This window comes from Peromyscus eremicus, chromosome 7, assembly GCF_949786415.1.
Source record: "Peromyscus eremicus chromosome 7, PerEre_H2_v1, whole genome shotgun sequence".
Classification (NCBI taxonomy): Eukaryota; Metazoa; Chordata; class Mammalia; order Rodentia; family Cricetidae; genus Peromyscus; species Peromyscus eremicus.
Genome location: NC_081422.1, coordinates 37,955,603 through 37,971,944, shown reverse-complemented (window position 1 = coordinate 37,971,944; position 16,342 = coordinate 37,955,603). Strand labels below are relative to the sequence as shown.

The following is a 16,342-nucleotide window of genomic DNA, read 5'->3' as shown; positions in this document are numbered from 1 at the left end:
GATCCATTCGGATCTCTGTGAGTTTAAAGCCACACTGGAAACAGCCAGGCATGGTGACTCACGCCTTTAATCCCAGGAAGTGAGGGCAGAAAGCAGAAAGGTATATAAGGCATGAAAACCAGGAACCAGGCTGGTTAAGCTTTTGGCTGGTTAAGCTTTTAGGCTTTTAGCATCAGTTCACCTGAGATTCATTCCAGATAAGGACACAGGGTTTCCAGTCTGAGGAAATAGGATCAGCTGAGGAACTGGCAAGGTGAGGTGGCTGTGGCTTGCTCTGCTTCTCTGATCTTCCAGCATTCACCCCAATACCTGGCCCCAGGTTTGTTTTTATTAATAAGACCTTCTAAAAATCCGTGCTACACTCTAGTCTAGCTCTCGTGCCTGCACCAGATACACTGGGGTCTGGATGGTCCCTTGTGGCCCCAGGCAGGGATGTACATATACTAGAAGTGCCCTGGGGTCAGAACAAGGCAGTTGTATGACTGGAGGTGGTGGCAGTGTCAGGGGCTTCATCTGGTGGTGCTACTGGGACCCCAGGAAAGGTCAGGTAGGGCTAGAAGATGCCAGGTTGGACACCCAGGAACAGGTGGTGTGTGGCTATTTCCTGGAGGCTAACAATTTACCCAGAGAGTTGCATCAGGCTTAGAGGCCCAGGCCTTCCCAAGGTCATCCAAGGAAGGAAAATGGAAGAAATAGCTCCAATAGGGACTTTGCTTGGGGACAGGGAGTGTCCCTCTGGAATCTTCTATAGGAGGAAGGCTGCAGCTCTGTTCCTGGGGTACGAGTATGGCTGTTATGAGGGAAGACAAGGTTTCCTGTTTACTGATAATGCAGTAAACACCCATTCTAGTTGAGCTCTGCAGGCATGGAGAGCCTGGGTGGGGGTGATGAGCTATAAAACATGATTTTATCTTACCCATTGGAGATATGGGGTGTAAAGGTTCCCGTACTATGGTAGTTATGTCTTTGATGAAGTCTGTGCTATGGGAGTATATGTATTTGGAGATCTGGCCTGGTTTGTGAGATCAGGGAAGGCTCCCCAGAGGAGGTAATATTTAGGTGGAATCCGAGACATGGGCAGATATTAGTGGGATGTCAGAGAGGACAGTGTTCTCTCAGGATGTGTGTGTAGGGGGTGACTTTAGCTTACTCATCCTATATGAAGACTCCTCCAGAGTTCCTCAGAGTGGGCTGTCCTCTCTCTTGGCCAGGCTTCTTGACAGTTTGTTCTCCCTGGGGATTGGTCCTTTGGTCTCTCAGCAAGCAACAGCCCTGCCCTTTAGATGATAAAGGTTTCCAGACCTTTCTCATCTGAGCAGGGGTGAATGGGGATTTGTGGCCCCAAACCTCTCTGGCCCATATGCCCTGCTGTTTGGTCAGGAGCTAGGACATGATGCTGGATACTCAATGGCCCAGAAAGGAGGCAATCATGTACCTTCTATCCGAGCACACACAGAGGAAATCCATTAGCAGCTGCACATGCTCGCCAACCTCAATTAGCTGGAGCAAGAGCAAAAGGACAGGGTGGGCAAGAAGCGCTGCAGCCCAGCATGGGGGGCACACTTCTTTCAGTGTTCTGGGGTCCTTGCAAAGGCTAATGTTGATGCAGCAGAGAACTGTGGGTAAAGGACAAATAGCATGTTAGGGGACCAAGGAGAAGGCAGGCAGATATTCACTTCCTCCTCATTCTTGCTTTGAAAGTAAATGATCCAGATTGGAATCAAAACCACAGGAGCGGAAGTTCTCTTTCATTGAATGTCTCTGGGCTTCTACAGGGTAAGGCAGATGAACTCCAGTCAACAGGCGGGGTAGAACTGACTTGCTTAGGCTGGCTCACAGGTGGGATAGAGAGTTCTGAAGCCTGACTTGGCCTCTTGCAGCTAGGATGGCCCTGGTCATGAGCTTGACCACAAGCCTATGGGGCTCTTAGGGGATAGTGCCATGTGGATGCTTTCTGTTGTGGATATGGAGCTGAGGCCATGGCCCAGGCTCTCCTGGGAACACAGGCAGCACTGTATACGGTGTGACGGATTCCTTGTCCCTCTTGCCCACCGGAGCCCAGCAAGGGGTGGAGTTTCTACGTCATGACTATATAAGAAAGGCATTGAGCAGAATCAGCTAGAATCTCAAAAGTCACCTCATGACCAGAATCCCAAAATCACCTCGTGACCCTGAGCCATGGCTTGAGGTGAGCCAGACAAAGAATGAACAGTCATGAAGAAAGACCAATGAGCCTGTGAGCCAGTGTTTGGGGGGGTCCTGGTTTGGCTGATGACGGTTGGCTGGCACGTAGAACAATGACAGATTCCAGAATTCACTGAACATCACAATGTCTCCCCAGATGCATGTAAATCCAGTTTCTACCCCAGTGCTGCTGGCCACATGAGAAAGGATCCTGGCCCATCTGCTCTGAAATGAACGAGGTGAGAGGCCGCAGCCTCCCACCCACCCCATGAAGATTCCAGAGGCAATCCACACACACTAGATCAGGCTCGCTCCTGCCCCCAGTGTCCACTATTGGGGGTGAGTTTCTGGCTACTGCTGACAACCTGGATAAGCCCCTGCTGCCTTGGGGCCAATTCATAGCCTCAGTTGCCTTAAATCTGGTCCAAAGTGGACCTTTTTAGAATTATTTGGGATCAGCTGTGTGCAGCATGGAGGCTGCTGGCACCTCCCATCACCCCTGTAGCCCCATTGTTGATGGGGTTTTGATTTCTGGGTGTCTTCTTTCTTCTGGTGGTGTAGATTTGCCCCGTCTCTTTCCTCCTGTGCTCAGGACATGATTCCTAGCTGGGCATGGCAGCATACACCTATCATCCCAGCCCTGGGGAAGTGAAGAATGAGGAACTTAAGGTCAGTCTGGGCTGGGCTAGATAGCAAGTTTAAGACCAACCTGGACTACAGAGGGAGACTCTGTCTAAATAAACAAACAACACATCTAAAACCAACCAAACAAGAACAAAAAAACAAACAAAAAATCCAAACCACTAACAAAATAACCCATCTCAACCAAACTGAAGAAAAAACCCACAATTCCTTTCTCAGGTAATATTTGATTCTAGTGCCTAGATGCCCTTGATCTGACAACAAATGTTTCTTAGTAGGTACTCTTAGACCTCTGTCACCGTGTTCCAACTCAAAGGTTCACATTGCCCCAACTCAAAGGTTTAAATTGGTCCAAGCACCTCTCAAGGATACTTCTTTGTCACCCTACCAATCAGACATTTTATTTTAAGAGAGAGTTTCATGTACTCCACACCGGCCTTAGCTCCCTATGTATTCAAGGATGACCTTGAACATCTACTGCTCTTGAGTGCAGAGATTATAGGACTGTTCCATTGCACTTCGTTACGTGGTGCTGGGGATTGGAGCCAAGACTTGCTGTGTACTATGCAAGGGCTCTAGCAATGGAGCCACACCTGAGCAAGCAACCATTCTTGAGAGCTAGCAGCTGAACTGGAGAGACACAAGGATTTCTCAGACCCGGGCATTCGGAATATCTTGGAGAAAGGTGGAACTGTTTTGACTGAGAGTTCAGAGTCGGTTCCCTCTGCCCCCCTCATTTTATTGACCCAGAGGTGGTGAATGACCTACTTAAGTCACAGAGGTGGTGAAGGACAGTGCCCGGATTTAGACCTGTTTTCTTTGCATCTTAATGCAGCAAATTCCTGCAGAGAAGTGTGATGTCAGAGGCACTAAGAGGCGCCCTAGCTGCTGAATCTCTGCTTCTCTGGTCTTAGAAACTCATGTCTTTTCTCTTTCCTTCCCATGCTAGCCTCTCCTAACCCCTCTGTCCACTGGATGCTTAGGGTTTCACAGAGTGTTAGGCTCATGTCAAGGACCTCCCTGGATCTGAGCCAAGACAAGCAGCTGCTGGGACAGCCATCTCAGCTGGCACCCGAAGATGGCAGAAATGTAGCACCTGGAAAGAACCATGCTTTGTGTCCCTCTTGTGGCTGAGGGTATGGCTCAAGGAGAGGGTGGGCAGCTGCCTGGGGTCCAGGTTCAAGCAGCAATGGCTGATCCCCCAGCTACCTTTTAGAATGGTGGCCTAAGACACCTCTGTGTCAAAGGGCCTTAAAGGGTGAGTATGGCACACTTTGGGGACTAATCTAAGCTGCTCAGAACCTACGGGTAAGGCATACATATCACCTATAGCTGCTCTCTCTCTCTCTCACACACACACCCCATCCCCAGGAGCCATTGATGTCACTTTCAAGTTTGTGTAGAATTAGTAAATGCAAATTTTAGTGAAGGCTAAACTGTGAGCCAGGCTAGGGTTGCAATCCTTTCTATACATCTGAGGATCCATTTCGGAATCCCTACTGTGTGCTCTGGCCTTGGCTTCTCAGCTGCTCCACCTTCCTCTTGTCCAGCTCAACTTCCCGTGTAGTCCCCATGTCCCCACCACACACCCTTGGCACCATTGTTCATCTGCCCATACTGAGGTCCTTAGCAACCACTTTCTTCTGGGATGCAGTGACGACTTTAGACTCTATCTTTTCCAGTCTCTGGCAGGCAGCATTTGATGCTTAAATACCTCTGTGATACTTAGCTTTAATTGTCAACTTAAACACAACCTAGAATCATTGAGAAGAGAGTCTCAGGGAAGAATTGTCTAGATCAGGTTGGTCTGTGGGTATTCCTGTGGGGAATTGTCTTTACTGTCTGAACTGATATGGGAAGATTCAACCTAAAGTGGGTAACACCATTCCCCAGTTGGAGCCTTGGACTATGTAAGGGTGGAGAAAGCTAGCTGGTCACAAAGCGTGCATATATTTAGTCTCTCTTTGCCCTGTCCCCTCAGAAAGGGTCTTACTTGGAACTCACTATGTAGATCAGGCTGGCCTTGAACTCAGAGGTCTACCTGCCTCTGCCTCCCAAGTGCTAGGATTAAAGGCATGTGCCACCACGCCCTGCTCTCTCTCTCTCTCTCTCTCTCTCTCTCTCTCTCTCTCTGTTCTTGACTTCAGAAGTCTCAAGCTCCTGCCTCGGTGACATCCCAGCAGTGATGGACTGTAACCTAGAACTGTGGGCTAAATTAAAGCCTTCCTCCTCTGAGTTGCTTTCCGTTGGGGTCTTTTAGATAGATATGAGACTAGAACACATCCCTTCCGAAACTCCCTTTGCCCTTGATTTGTTCCTGAAGGTGGCTCTCATTCTCTTTCTTCTCTGCTAGCCAGCTCTCTCTTCATGATTGCACATTCTCTCTATAGCTTGGTGCTAGAGAGTCCAAGCACTGAGGACCCACCTCATGTCAATTTGTTCCCTTATTTCTTTATTCATTTGGCAGATACTGTGGGCACCTAGTACCAGCAGGATGTAGTCCCTGTGGTATCATGATGGAGAGATCTCAGCTTACAAGCAGAGAGAGAGGGAGGGAGGGAGACAGAGACATAGAGAGATGGACGGACAGACAGAGACACAGAGAGATACAGAGAGACACAGAGAGAGCACTCAGCACACAATAAACAGGTTTTCAGAGACATCAGACATCCAGCAAGGAAGCACTGTGTTGAAGGGTAGCCCGTGACATTGAAAAGCAGGGCGGTCAGGGGAGCTTCTGCAAGAAGGTGACTTCCATGCCCTAAGAGTCAAACCTTAGGAGGCTTTTTGGCACCGGAATTTTGACTCAGAGATTAGTACAGCCCAAGGCTGTAAGGCTGAAGAAGCAGAGGGAGCCGGAGAGAACAGAAGCAAGAAGATGGGACATGGGAGAGGTTTATGCAGAGTCAACCACCTGGGCCAGGAGCTGACTTCTTGTTCTGATGTAACTAGGATCTCCTAGGGACTGTTATACCCCACAAAGACATGGTCTGTGCACTCAAGCTTTGGTGGGGGAGATGGTCAGGAGGATGCAGGGTGGATAAGCATAGGACCAGGATGCTTTTGCAGCGTGGGAACTACAGAGGCCTGGGAGGAAAGGTGGACAGGTCCAACTGTGTCTTGGTTGTGAGGAGTGGAATGTAAAGGAAAATCAAGGTCAGGGAACACTTCTGGATCTTCTTCATGCAACAGAACTCATGGCTGACTACATGTACAGCAGGGCACAGAGCTGTCCCTGGAGAGCTACACACGGATGCTCCAACCTGCTTTTGTAATGCCCCAAGGTTGAAGTGCCTCCAGCCTGTGCCTGGCCCTTGCTGCACTCCTGAGCTTTAGATATGCTCCTCTGGCCACCTCCTGGATGTCTGTAAGTGAGTTAGTCAACCTGAAAATCAGCCCTGGATGATCCTTCCTTCCTCCTTCCCTGTGCCGCACCCCGAGTCCTACAGTGCCATTGGTTCAAGCTCCTAAGTTCTGGCCCCTTCATGGTCCTCTCCCACTCTTATCAAGCCATCGTCTGCTCCACAGACCCACTCAACTTTTCTTCAGAAAACAAATCGAACCATGTAACATTCCTTCTCAAATTCTTTAATTACTCCTTTTATGCTTCCGACAAATTGAATTCCCTTGGCATTCCTGCCTCTGCCTGGCTCTCCCTCCTTCTTTCTGATCACATCTGGATACCACCCTACCCCACCAAGCACAGCTCATTGTAGTCCTGTAAGCAAACCACCCTAAGTGCCTCAGACCTGCACTGACTCATGGTCTTTCCTGGTTCCTCCAAGGTCACACACTTCAGGAGCAGGTTCTCCTGGGACCTTCCTTAACTCTCTCCACTCTGTCCAAGGGGAACTGCTGGACAAGCTGGCACTCCCAAGTCACACTCAAGGACCACGCTCAACGTTCCCCATTTCCCCATGTCTGTGAATGGCTCCCCGACACATCTGGTGCCCAAAGTCAAAACGCCTCCCATGGCGTCCCCAGGGTTTCTCAGTCCGTCCCCAGGGTTTCTCAGTCCGTCCCCAGGGTTTCTCAGTCCGTCCCCAGGGTTTCTCAGTCCCACCATTCAGCCAGCCACCAAGTCCAATCAGTTCCAACTCCTAAAAATGCCCCAGGTCAGTCCTGTTTCTATTTCCTCCAATACTGAAAAACGTCCTTGGAAGGGCTCTCCTGAGTGTCACCGTGCGGTTGTTTGTGGAGTCTTGAGCTGTCTGCCTGCTCTCCTCCAGACAGTAGGGTCAGCATGGCAGGGCTGGCTGGGGAACCACACGTCTCCAGTGCCTATCGAACCATTGCTCCCCTCCCCCACTCAAGGCGTCCATCTTTCAGTCCTCCAGAATACTCTTTCCTTCCCCCATGTCCCCACCTCTTACCCACCCACCTGACCCTCATCCCTCAGATTCCTTGCCATATGTCAACTCCTCCAGGAGTCCTCAATCCCGAATCACACACCCAGAAGAGTAATTGTGTGATCCACCCGAGGAGTGTGAGCACACACTTTTCTAATTGTCTGCTAATGTCTGCTGCCTCTTAGAGCTATGAGGCCCATGCGAGTTGGGCACTAGGGCAGTACCCACTGCACTAGGCAGTACCTGCTCTCTGTGTCCAGAGCTCAGCAGGAGCTTCTGGGAATGAATGCAGGGGGGCTAGGACTGGAAAGCTGTGACATTGTTCCAAAGGTTCTCCACCTTTCTGGGACCTCTTTAGTGTATCACGTAGGTCCCTTTGTGGGAACTGATTCTGAAGTGTCCTGGTGACACAGAAATGAGGGACTGTAACACAGAAGTGGTGGGCATACGTAGTTCAGAGGTGGCTCAAAGTAGATCTGAGACCTTTCTCCTCCTGAGTCATGTGCTCATTCACCCTCCCTCTCTCTGTGTAGGTTATTATTGTATGTCAGCATATGTTATATACATGTGTCAATAACCTCATGCTTATCTTAGGGTCTAAATTCCCAGAAAGAAGGAACTGGGCCTGTGAAAGACTCTGCGGGAGCTGGGGGTCTAGATACTTAAGGGAAGTGGGCAAGGGCTCCATATCTAGCTCTCTGTGGCACTCAGAGTCCCTTTGGTGTGGAAGGTGGGAGAGAATGTAGGCTACCCTGGCAGGAGCTCAGGAGGATTAATCCCTCCTGGAAGGACCCTGCCCCTTTTTGTTGTCCGCTTTGGGAACAAGTACAGATGTGCTCCAGATGTTACCTCTTTTCCCAGAGTTCTGGTGTTGGAGGAGACCTTGAAAATTGTGACTCAGTTTCCCTTTTGGAGCTGGGATTCTTCCAGTGTGTTTCTTTGCTGATTTCACGGTCAGAATTGTGAGAGATGTTGAACACAACATTGCTATCTGGTCTGGACTTCCTACATCGAAGAACAGCTCTGAAGGAATCATCTCCTGTCTTGAGCCCATTCTATCTCCTAGTTACTGTTTCCTGGGCTCCGCCCACAGAATACCAGGCCCAACAGTTCTCCCAGGGGTGAAATAGCTCTCTAGAATCATCCAGGCTCTTCCAGTGACTGGGCTCAGACCTCAATCTAACTCTTCTTTGAAAGACTGAGTAGGGATTATCAGTAGGGCTGACAAGGGATGGCAGGTCCCCATATAGATCTTTCACCTCATTGTCCTTCCTCCCATGGCAGAGCCTTCCTCCTGAGTGCCTTCTGGGTCCCCCACATCTGTTATTCGGCTATGACTTACCTAAATGCATGTCACCCAGAGGACAGGAACATTTGATTGCTGAAGAAAATGCCTTTTTTTTTTCTTTTAAACATTTCAAAAAGTGAGTCATGATTGGCCTAAAAATAGCCTGTGGAAATCAGAAGAAACAAACACATACAAAAATGATACTAAAAATCCAGAATGCCTAATTATAGGAGAAAGGAAGTGCTTCAGCGGAATTGGGATTCCAGTGATGTTTTCCTATTTTCTTTGAATCAAACATTGTGTGAGGGAGTGAAATAGAGTTTCATTGTTAATAAATTTCCCAACCCAGGGACTCAAAGTCTCCCTGCCACACTATTTACAGCCTCCCTGGGCATCCCCGAGTCTTTGGTACTTGGACGCACTCCCTCTCTGCCTTTCCCTGGGCGGCCTCTGTACACCACCATAAAGCTCACGCCACAGTGATCGATCAGGCAGCCTGTCACCGTTGCTCAGTCCAGACACTGAGCAAGCACCTTGGGTGAAGAAGGCTCCATAGAGGGCAGTGAAAAAAGATTATTGAGTAGATGGTTCATGGGCCTGTAGGAAAAAAAAAAAGGAGTAATCCTTAAGAGTTATCCTGGGTTCACCAAGTGCAAGTTCAAATGAAACAAATTCCTCCCTCCAGCTGATGGATTTCTTCGCTTCTAGACAGACAGTACACCACGAATGTGGCAAATCTGGGTTTCGACAGGTGTTTTGTGAAGACTATGATATCATCCTCTGGGACAAGGTGGAGATTTGTGGGGAAGACAGTAATGGAGTTAGATGAATTAGCAGACAAAATGCCATGTGAGCCAACCATGTAGGGAGCTGCCGGGAGGCGGAGGACACAGTTTTGGGCTAAATTAATCAAAGTGCGAAGAGGGGAGGTGATCGTGAGCTTCCGCTAAGCTTGGCAGTGGTTGGACCACATCTGGAGCCTTGTATTTCATTCCAGGAGGTTGAGTGCGGATGTTGACAAATGGTGTGGCGGTTGGAGGAGGGAAATGGGATGGCCCAAGGTCACCATACCATGCCGTGTGGGCGTGGCTGAGATTGCTAAGGAATGCAAACCTAGGAGACAGAATAGCTAAGTGGATCCTGACAGCTTTTTTTCAAATATTTAAAGGTCTCCTGTGGAAGATTGAACGGAAATACTAGTAGCATGTTAGAAATGCAATGCTTGATAGTGGGGCCGATTTCGGTGTGAGCCATAGTAACCAGTAAAAAGAAGGGCAAGTTGGGAGCCCTGTGGGGCCAGCTGCCTTCTGCCTGTGAGGTTTCCTCCCCTTAGAAGAACTGAGTACAGAGATCTGCTCTTTTCTGCTCATCATAAATGAGCCCGGTCCTGTGCTGAGCCTGAAGGGGGATACAGGGACACAATCCAGGACCCTCGCCTTAAGAAGCTCTTATCAGAGTCAGAGATTTGGACCCCTGAATAGATGCATGGCTTCTACTGCCTAAGAGGGACAGCATGGGACTGCAGAGTCTGCTCACTGCAGGATAAGGAGCTGTGTGACTCTGCAGGGTAAATGATGGCTGATTTCTGTGCTCCACAGCACTCTGTGTCAGACATGAGTTATTTAGTTTGTTTTTTTGATACGGTCTAACGTATATCAGGTTCAAATTTGCAATGTAGCTGAGAATGACCTTGAACTTAAGATCTACCTGTCCCTACCTCCCGAGAGCAGGGATTCTAGGTGTGAGCCATTGCACCTCGATTATATGGTGCTAGAGATGGAATCCAGGGCCTCATGAATGCCAGGCAAGTCCTCTACCAGCCATATCTCCAGCTCGATAGGAATCTCCACAGCACCACTCTTGACCTTTACAGTGACCACTAATTAATGGAAGCACATTTCTGCCCCAACACCTGGGCAGGGTGGTGGAGTGGTTCTGATCCAGTGGTCACTGAAGAGAGTCCTAACAGAGGGGAGCAATACAGAGGCCCTTCACAGAAATTTCAATTTACTGTGGCAAGGAGGAGGATGGACAAGGAGGAGGATGTGGCAAGGAGTATCTTACTTGGTTCAGGCTGAGGGGCATACAGACCATAATAACTTATTTCTTGATGTTCTGGAGGCCGGGGAGTCAAAGTTCAAGGGGCTGCCAGAATCTATGTTTGATGAGGGTTTATGGTTCAGAGACAATGGCTTCTTGTTGTGTTCTCACGGGCTGACAGGAGGAGATATTTCCCTGGGATCCTTTTTGTGAGGGCACTAGTTCTGTTTGTAAGGGCTCCATCCTCGTGACCTAAGAACCTGTCACAGGCTCTATTTCCTAATGCCATCCCCTGGGGTGGGTTCCAACATAGAAAGAGGGGGCTGCAGACCTTCTTCATGTTGCAGAGAGCAGCTGCACAGAGCTGGAGGAGAAAGAGTGGCAGGCATACTCAGGGCAGAGGGATCAAAGCCTGCTCCCGGGAGTCATCGGAAAGCCCAAATTGTCCCGAGTCTTAACATGGAGGATAAAGGGGGAGAAATGTTAAAGATGACGTAATGTATAAAGTTTACCATTGGAGTGGGGTGTGTGACTTACCTGGAATCTTAGCATTAGTAAAACAAAGGCAAGGTGAGACTCATCATGGGCGAGGCCAACTTGGGCTACACAAAGACGTCCAGGTAAGCCAGAGCTACAGAGTGAGACCCTATCAAAATAAAACAACAAATAAAAAACCCAGAAAAACAAACAACAACAAAGATGAAAACCGCTTCCTATCACACTGCAGACGGGCTCTGCTTTTTGAGAGCAGGACAATGAACGGTCACAGAGTGTGACCTTGACCTAGACTGTAAACACTGATCAAGCTACCAGGGAGCTGGTGCGGAGACCATTACTGTTCACAGACTCCCTGGAGGAGGAAGCAGTTCTTCTCTCGCTATGAGCCTAGGGGAGTGGGGCCCCTGGAGGACCTGCCTGAGCTGACTGGGTTGCTGCCCAAGCTAGCTCTGCCATTGAGGCCCTTTCTACATTAGTACTGCTCACACTCCACTGACTCCTTCTCTCCCTTCCCCTCCCTCCCTCCCTCCCTCCCTCCCTCTCCCCTCACTTTTTTCTCTTCCTCCTCTGCGTCTCTCTTCTTCTCTCTCCTCTCTCTCCCTCTTTCCTTCTTCTCCAACTCCTTCCCCTTCCCCCTCCAGGCAACACCATCAGCAAAATAATGAGGCTGCCCCACTGACAGTGCGCGTGCCATCGGGGTGTAGAATGAAGACAGATGACTGTAGCTAAGAGACAATTTGAAAAGGGATAAATACAGGCAACAAGTTATTCACTACAGCAATTTGTAAAGAGCGTTAAGAACCTGCAGATGGGTTGTTTCACATCATCTCCTTTTCCATTTGCAGCCCGACAGGCCCGGGTAAACGACAGTGATGGATGGCTTGGAGCAAGGCCCCTTAATCTACCACTCTGCCATTGATTAGTTTGGCTCGCACTGCACCCCCGGGTGGTAGATGTGACCTGTCTCCCGGAATCCAGAGAGCCTAAGCTGGGCTTTTGGACCTGGAGAAGAGTGCTTCAAGAGGGAATGGGGTAGAGGTGGGGACGGGAAGCATAAGGGTCTCCTAGGGCTTGGCATTGGGGACGCAGTGACTACCACAGCCCAGCAGGAGGATTCTGGGGGCATGGGAGTTAGTTTATAGGTGAGGAGATGAGGATAGAGAAAAGGAGCAGAGGCTGAGAATCAAGAGTTAGTCCCAGCCCCAGCTTCCATGAGTGGGCCCGTCCCCTCCATCGTGACTGGTACAGTGGTTATGATCAAGGGTTCTTCTACAGTGTGTACTTGACTTTATCCCCAGTGTTGGGCTAAATGCCTTGCTCCAGATGCATCAGGAAGGGGTGTTCCTCCATAGCAGGAGGAAGGTAGGAAGAGCAACCTCACCCCCAAGCCCTGGTTTTAGCAGGTGACAGTCAGCTGGGAGGTCTGACCTCAAGCTGAGTTTAGGACCTCTCAAGGGCTAAGAGCAGAGACAAAGGCCTGAAGATGGCATGGGGGTAGGGAGGGCACAGCCGGCAGGCTGCTGCAGAGGGAATGGAGGATGACAATGCATCACAGAGTACATGAGGAGAAAACACAGCATTCCTCTCAGGCCCTGAGAAATGAGAGAGAGAAGACGTTGGAGAAGAGGGGGCACTGTATTGGAGAAACCGATTTCTTTGAGTGGAGTGTGGGGAACACTGTCTTGTTACTCCTCCGAGGGTGGTGGTAGTGGTGCGGAGCTGGCTGAGTGCTCTGGGCAGTGGCAGGAACCTTGCTAGCTTTGGCATCTGGGGCTTTCAAAGAGGAAATGAGGAAAGTTGCAGCAGCCTGTGCTGGGAACGTGTTCTGCTCTTTACAGAGAGCCTCACTGACTGTGATCCCGCTCCATCATTTAAAAAACTCCGGAGGGGGAAGAAAGATAAGACTTCTTGTGCCCACTTTAAGGTTTAACAAATAGAGGTTCAGAGTGGTCAAGTAACTTGGTTGAGGTTGTATAGCTCGTAAGTAGCAAAGCTACCTGGCTATGAGACTCCTGTCCTTAGAGAACAGTGGGGCTAATGAAGTGCAGATTAAACAAATTTCCAACAAACCCTAGCCTGCGTTGTAATCTTTAGAACAAAATGTGCTCTTGTAAAAACCAGGCAATCACTGCCTGCTGGTCCATGAGTCTGAGAGCCCCTGAAATGCCCCAGTTGTGCCAGAAAGAGGATGAGAATACAGATCAGGACCGGTTTCCTTAGAAACAGGCTGAACACTGAGTGAGACGACCATCCCGGGGTCTGGCATCTTTACTAAGTGTTCTCCATCTGAAGCCTTCCTATTTTCACCATCTAGCACAGAACCATCCACCTCCTGGAAGTCCTCCCAGACTGCCACAGTGAACTGAGGACTTCCCCATATACTCACAGCTGTACCATGAATGGAACACCTATTCACACCTGCCAGATGTTCCTGTATCTGGCTAACAAATGCGATGACCTTGTGCCTATGTTAGAGAGAGCTGGTATCAAGGTCTTTGCAACCTCACTGAGGCAATGACCCTGCCGGTCAAGTCAAGACTACCAAGTTGAACCCTCTCTGGGTAACTAAGCTATCGTCTGCCCGGGGACACTCACCTTTGCCCTTTGAGGGTTTGTGGTTCTGAAACTGCACATTTCAGGGCTGATGGCAGTGAAGAATGATGCCCTCCCCAGTTAGCAGTTCCCAGGCCTGGCTGTCTATCAGAAACACCATGGAGTCTGTAAACTGCAGAAATACATGCTGAATCAGAACAGGGGGAAATGGCTTTGGCTTTGGGAGCTTTCTATTCTATCTAAATTCTGCATCCAATTTTGATGTTCAGCCAGGGCTAGGCAACAATGACCTCCAAGGAGAATTGCAGCAGCTCTTACTAATTGAGTCCTATACATTAGGGCACTGTGCCATATGATGTTTTGCTGAATACATCTTGGTAGCTGTCTCAGTTTGGGGTCCAAAGGAAATGACTCCAAAGTAGAGAACTATGGACAGTGAACACCTGTAAGGGAGACAGGGAGGTGAAGTTGGGCAGGGGAGATCTTTAAGGGCCCTTGAGGTGGCTGACAGAGGCAGAGGAGTGAGCCTCTGTCCTTCCTCCCCCATGGACCAGACTGGCTACATACTGCCCTGGAAGATGGTACCTATCTTGATGGAGGGTGCCTGTCATAGGGAAGGGTGGTTCTTTGCTCCCAAGGGCATGTGTGAAGAAGAACTGAGCTGGGTGCCAGAAGTTGGTAGTGCCCAGGCAGTTGGAGGAGTAGCCTGATTTCTGGAGGGTTCTAGGCAGCCCACCACAGAGAATGCAGTAAAGGGACAGAGGGAGAGCCAAGCCTAGGTTTACAGAAATAACTTTCTTCAGAGACTGGATGGGCCATGGCAGCGATATTAAGACATGCCAGGTCTGCTGGCCCATCTCTGTAATCTCAGCACTTGGAAAGCAGAGGAAGGAAAGTCACAAGTTTGAGACCAGCTTGGGCTACATAACATGTGAAAGTTTTGTTCCAATATTAAATTTGCTGTAATAGAATATAAAGTATGCACCCTTTTGTCTTAATCCATACATCGGAAACATGGTTTATTCTCATTCTTTAGAGTAACATGCTTTAACATCTGGGCAGCTGTTAGGCCATGTCCAAGAGCATTTGAAGGGTCTTCTGAAGAAGATGATGCCTCTGTTTCTAACTGACGAGGGGACTAGGGTGGTCTCGTTTGCTCTAGGACACCTCCATGCACCCTGACATGAGGACAGCTGTACAGACCAACAGGATTGTCATCCATGTGCCTTTGTTTCCAAGGATGAGGACACGTTATCTATCACCCTGGTCTTTCCCTGTGAAGGGACCAGAGATGGCTGGGTCTCATTCTGAGATAGTGTGTGTGTGTGTGTGTGTGTGTGTGTGTGTGTGTGTGTGTGTGACTGTGTGTTCATCTTTGCTTTAGGCTTTCAAAAGTGACACAGGGAGGGAATCAAGTGTGAGCATCGTGTGGCCTCAGCTTCCAAGGTGCAGGGACAATACTAAATATATGTGTGGCTGGTGGAAGCAAGGCTGGGGAGGGAACAGAGCTCTCCCTGGGGGAAGCAGCTCTGAGGAAGCCACGGCAGAAAGAACTGGGCCTAGAGGTGCCATGGGCAGGGTGAGGAATTCTTTGGTTGCAGGACCACTGTTGGGAATGTCTGTGCCAGTCTGTGCACATATGTATCCACCCAACCACCCTTATCTTCTCCATTTTTTACTCCTTCACTTGAACTGGCCCAGACTGAGGAGTGTGAAGGTGGGGAATCAGATCCGTCTCTGTCACCTGGCATCATCCTTGCCACCCATATCTGCCTGGCATCAGTAGAATGAATGGGTTTCCTTATTTATCCAACCAGTTCCTGTTCATTCAGCTGGCTGTCTCTTGTTCACTCTTCAGGAAGCATCCGAGGCTCCTCACAGTTCACTGGAGGTCCCAAAGGCATTGAAACCAGGGACATTGGCCTCTTGGGGATTAAAAGTCAGTTGTGGAGTTAAGATTCCAACACATAGAAGTGTTTGAATTAGCCCCAGACTGTGGGGTTCAGGGATAGAATGAAGAGTCCAGCCTGTCTAAGAACCAGATCTAGAGAAGGTACTGTGAGCTGGCCTGGCAATGGTCCTTTAATGAAGCTATGAGGGGGGATGTGAGTAGGGGTGTGGGGGTGGGGGTGGATGGAGCTTCTCAGGCCAAGAACAATCAGTAAAGGGGTCTAGGGTCATACTTTTTTGTCGGGACTGCCAGTCCACAAATAATGACACTGAAACTTATTATTAATTATGAATGCTCAGTCTCAGCTTAGGCTTGTCCCCAACTAGCTCTTATAACTTAAATTAACCCATTTATATTAATCTATGTTCTGTCACATGGCGTTACCTCATCTCTGTATTGCCCGTCTTGCTTCCTCTGAGTCTGGCTGGTGACTCTGCCTTTCTCCTTCTCAGAGTTCTCTCTCTGCCCAGAAGTCCCGCGTATACCTCCTGCCCAGCTATTGACTGTTCAGCTTTTTAATTACACCAATCACAGCAATACATCTTTACACAGTGAGCAAATATCCCACAACATTCCCCTCTTTTTGTCTAAATAAAAAGGAAAGGATTTTTTAACTCCAGTACAGTAAAATTATACACAATAAAAACAATTACCAAGTAAGAATTACATTCACAATGCCCAGTCCACTTGTGTTTGGCAAATTTGTAGAAATTACTCTATTATCTATCCTATCTTGATGGGTCCAAAGTTTTATATCTAAACCATTTTGTGTCATAACTTGTATTACCAACCTAAAAATATCCTTTTAGACCTTAGAACATTTTTTCAGATTGATAA

At 49.0% G+C, this 16,342-nt stretch overlaps 1 long non-coding RNA gene across 3 annotated transcripts in view; it reads left to right on the top strand.

Annotated features, from left to right (window-relative positions):
* Nucleotides 1-2,341: 2,341 nt before the first annotated feature.
* LOC131914263 (uncharacterized) overlaps nt 2,342-16,342 on the top strand; it is a 37,352-nt gene continuing 23,351 nt past the window's right edge. For all 3 annotated transcript variants that reach the window (XR_009380100.1, XR_009380101.1, XR_009380102.1), the window contains exon 1: nt 2,342-2,523. This is a non-coding gene — a long non-coding RNA (uncharacterized LOC131914263). The remainder of the gene's footprint in view (nt 2,524-16,342) is intronic.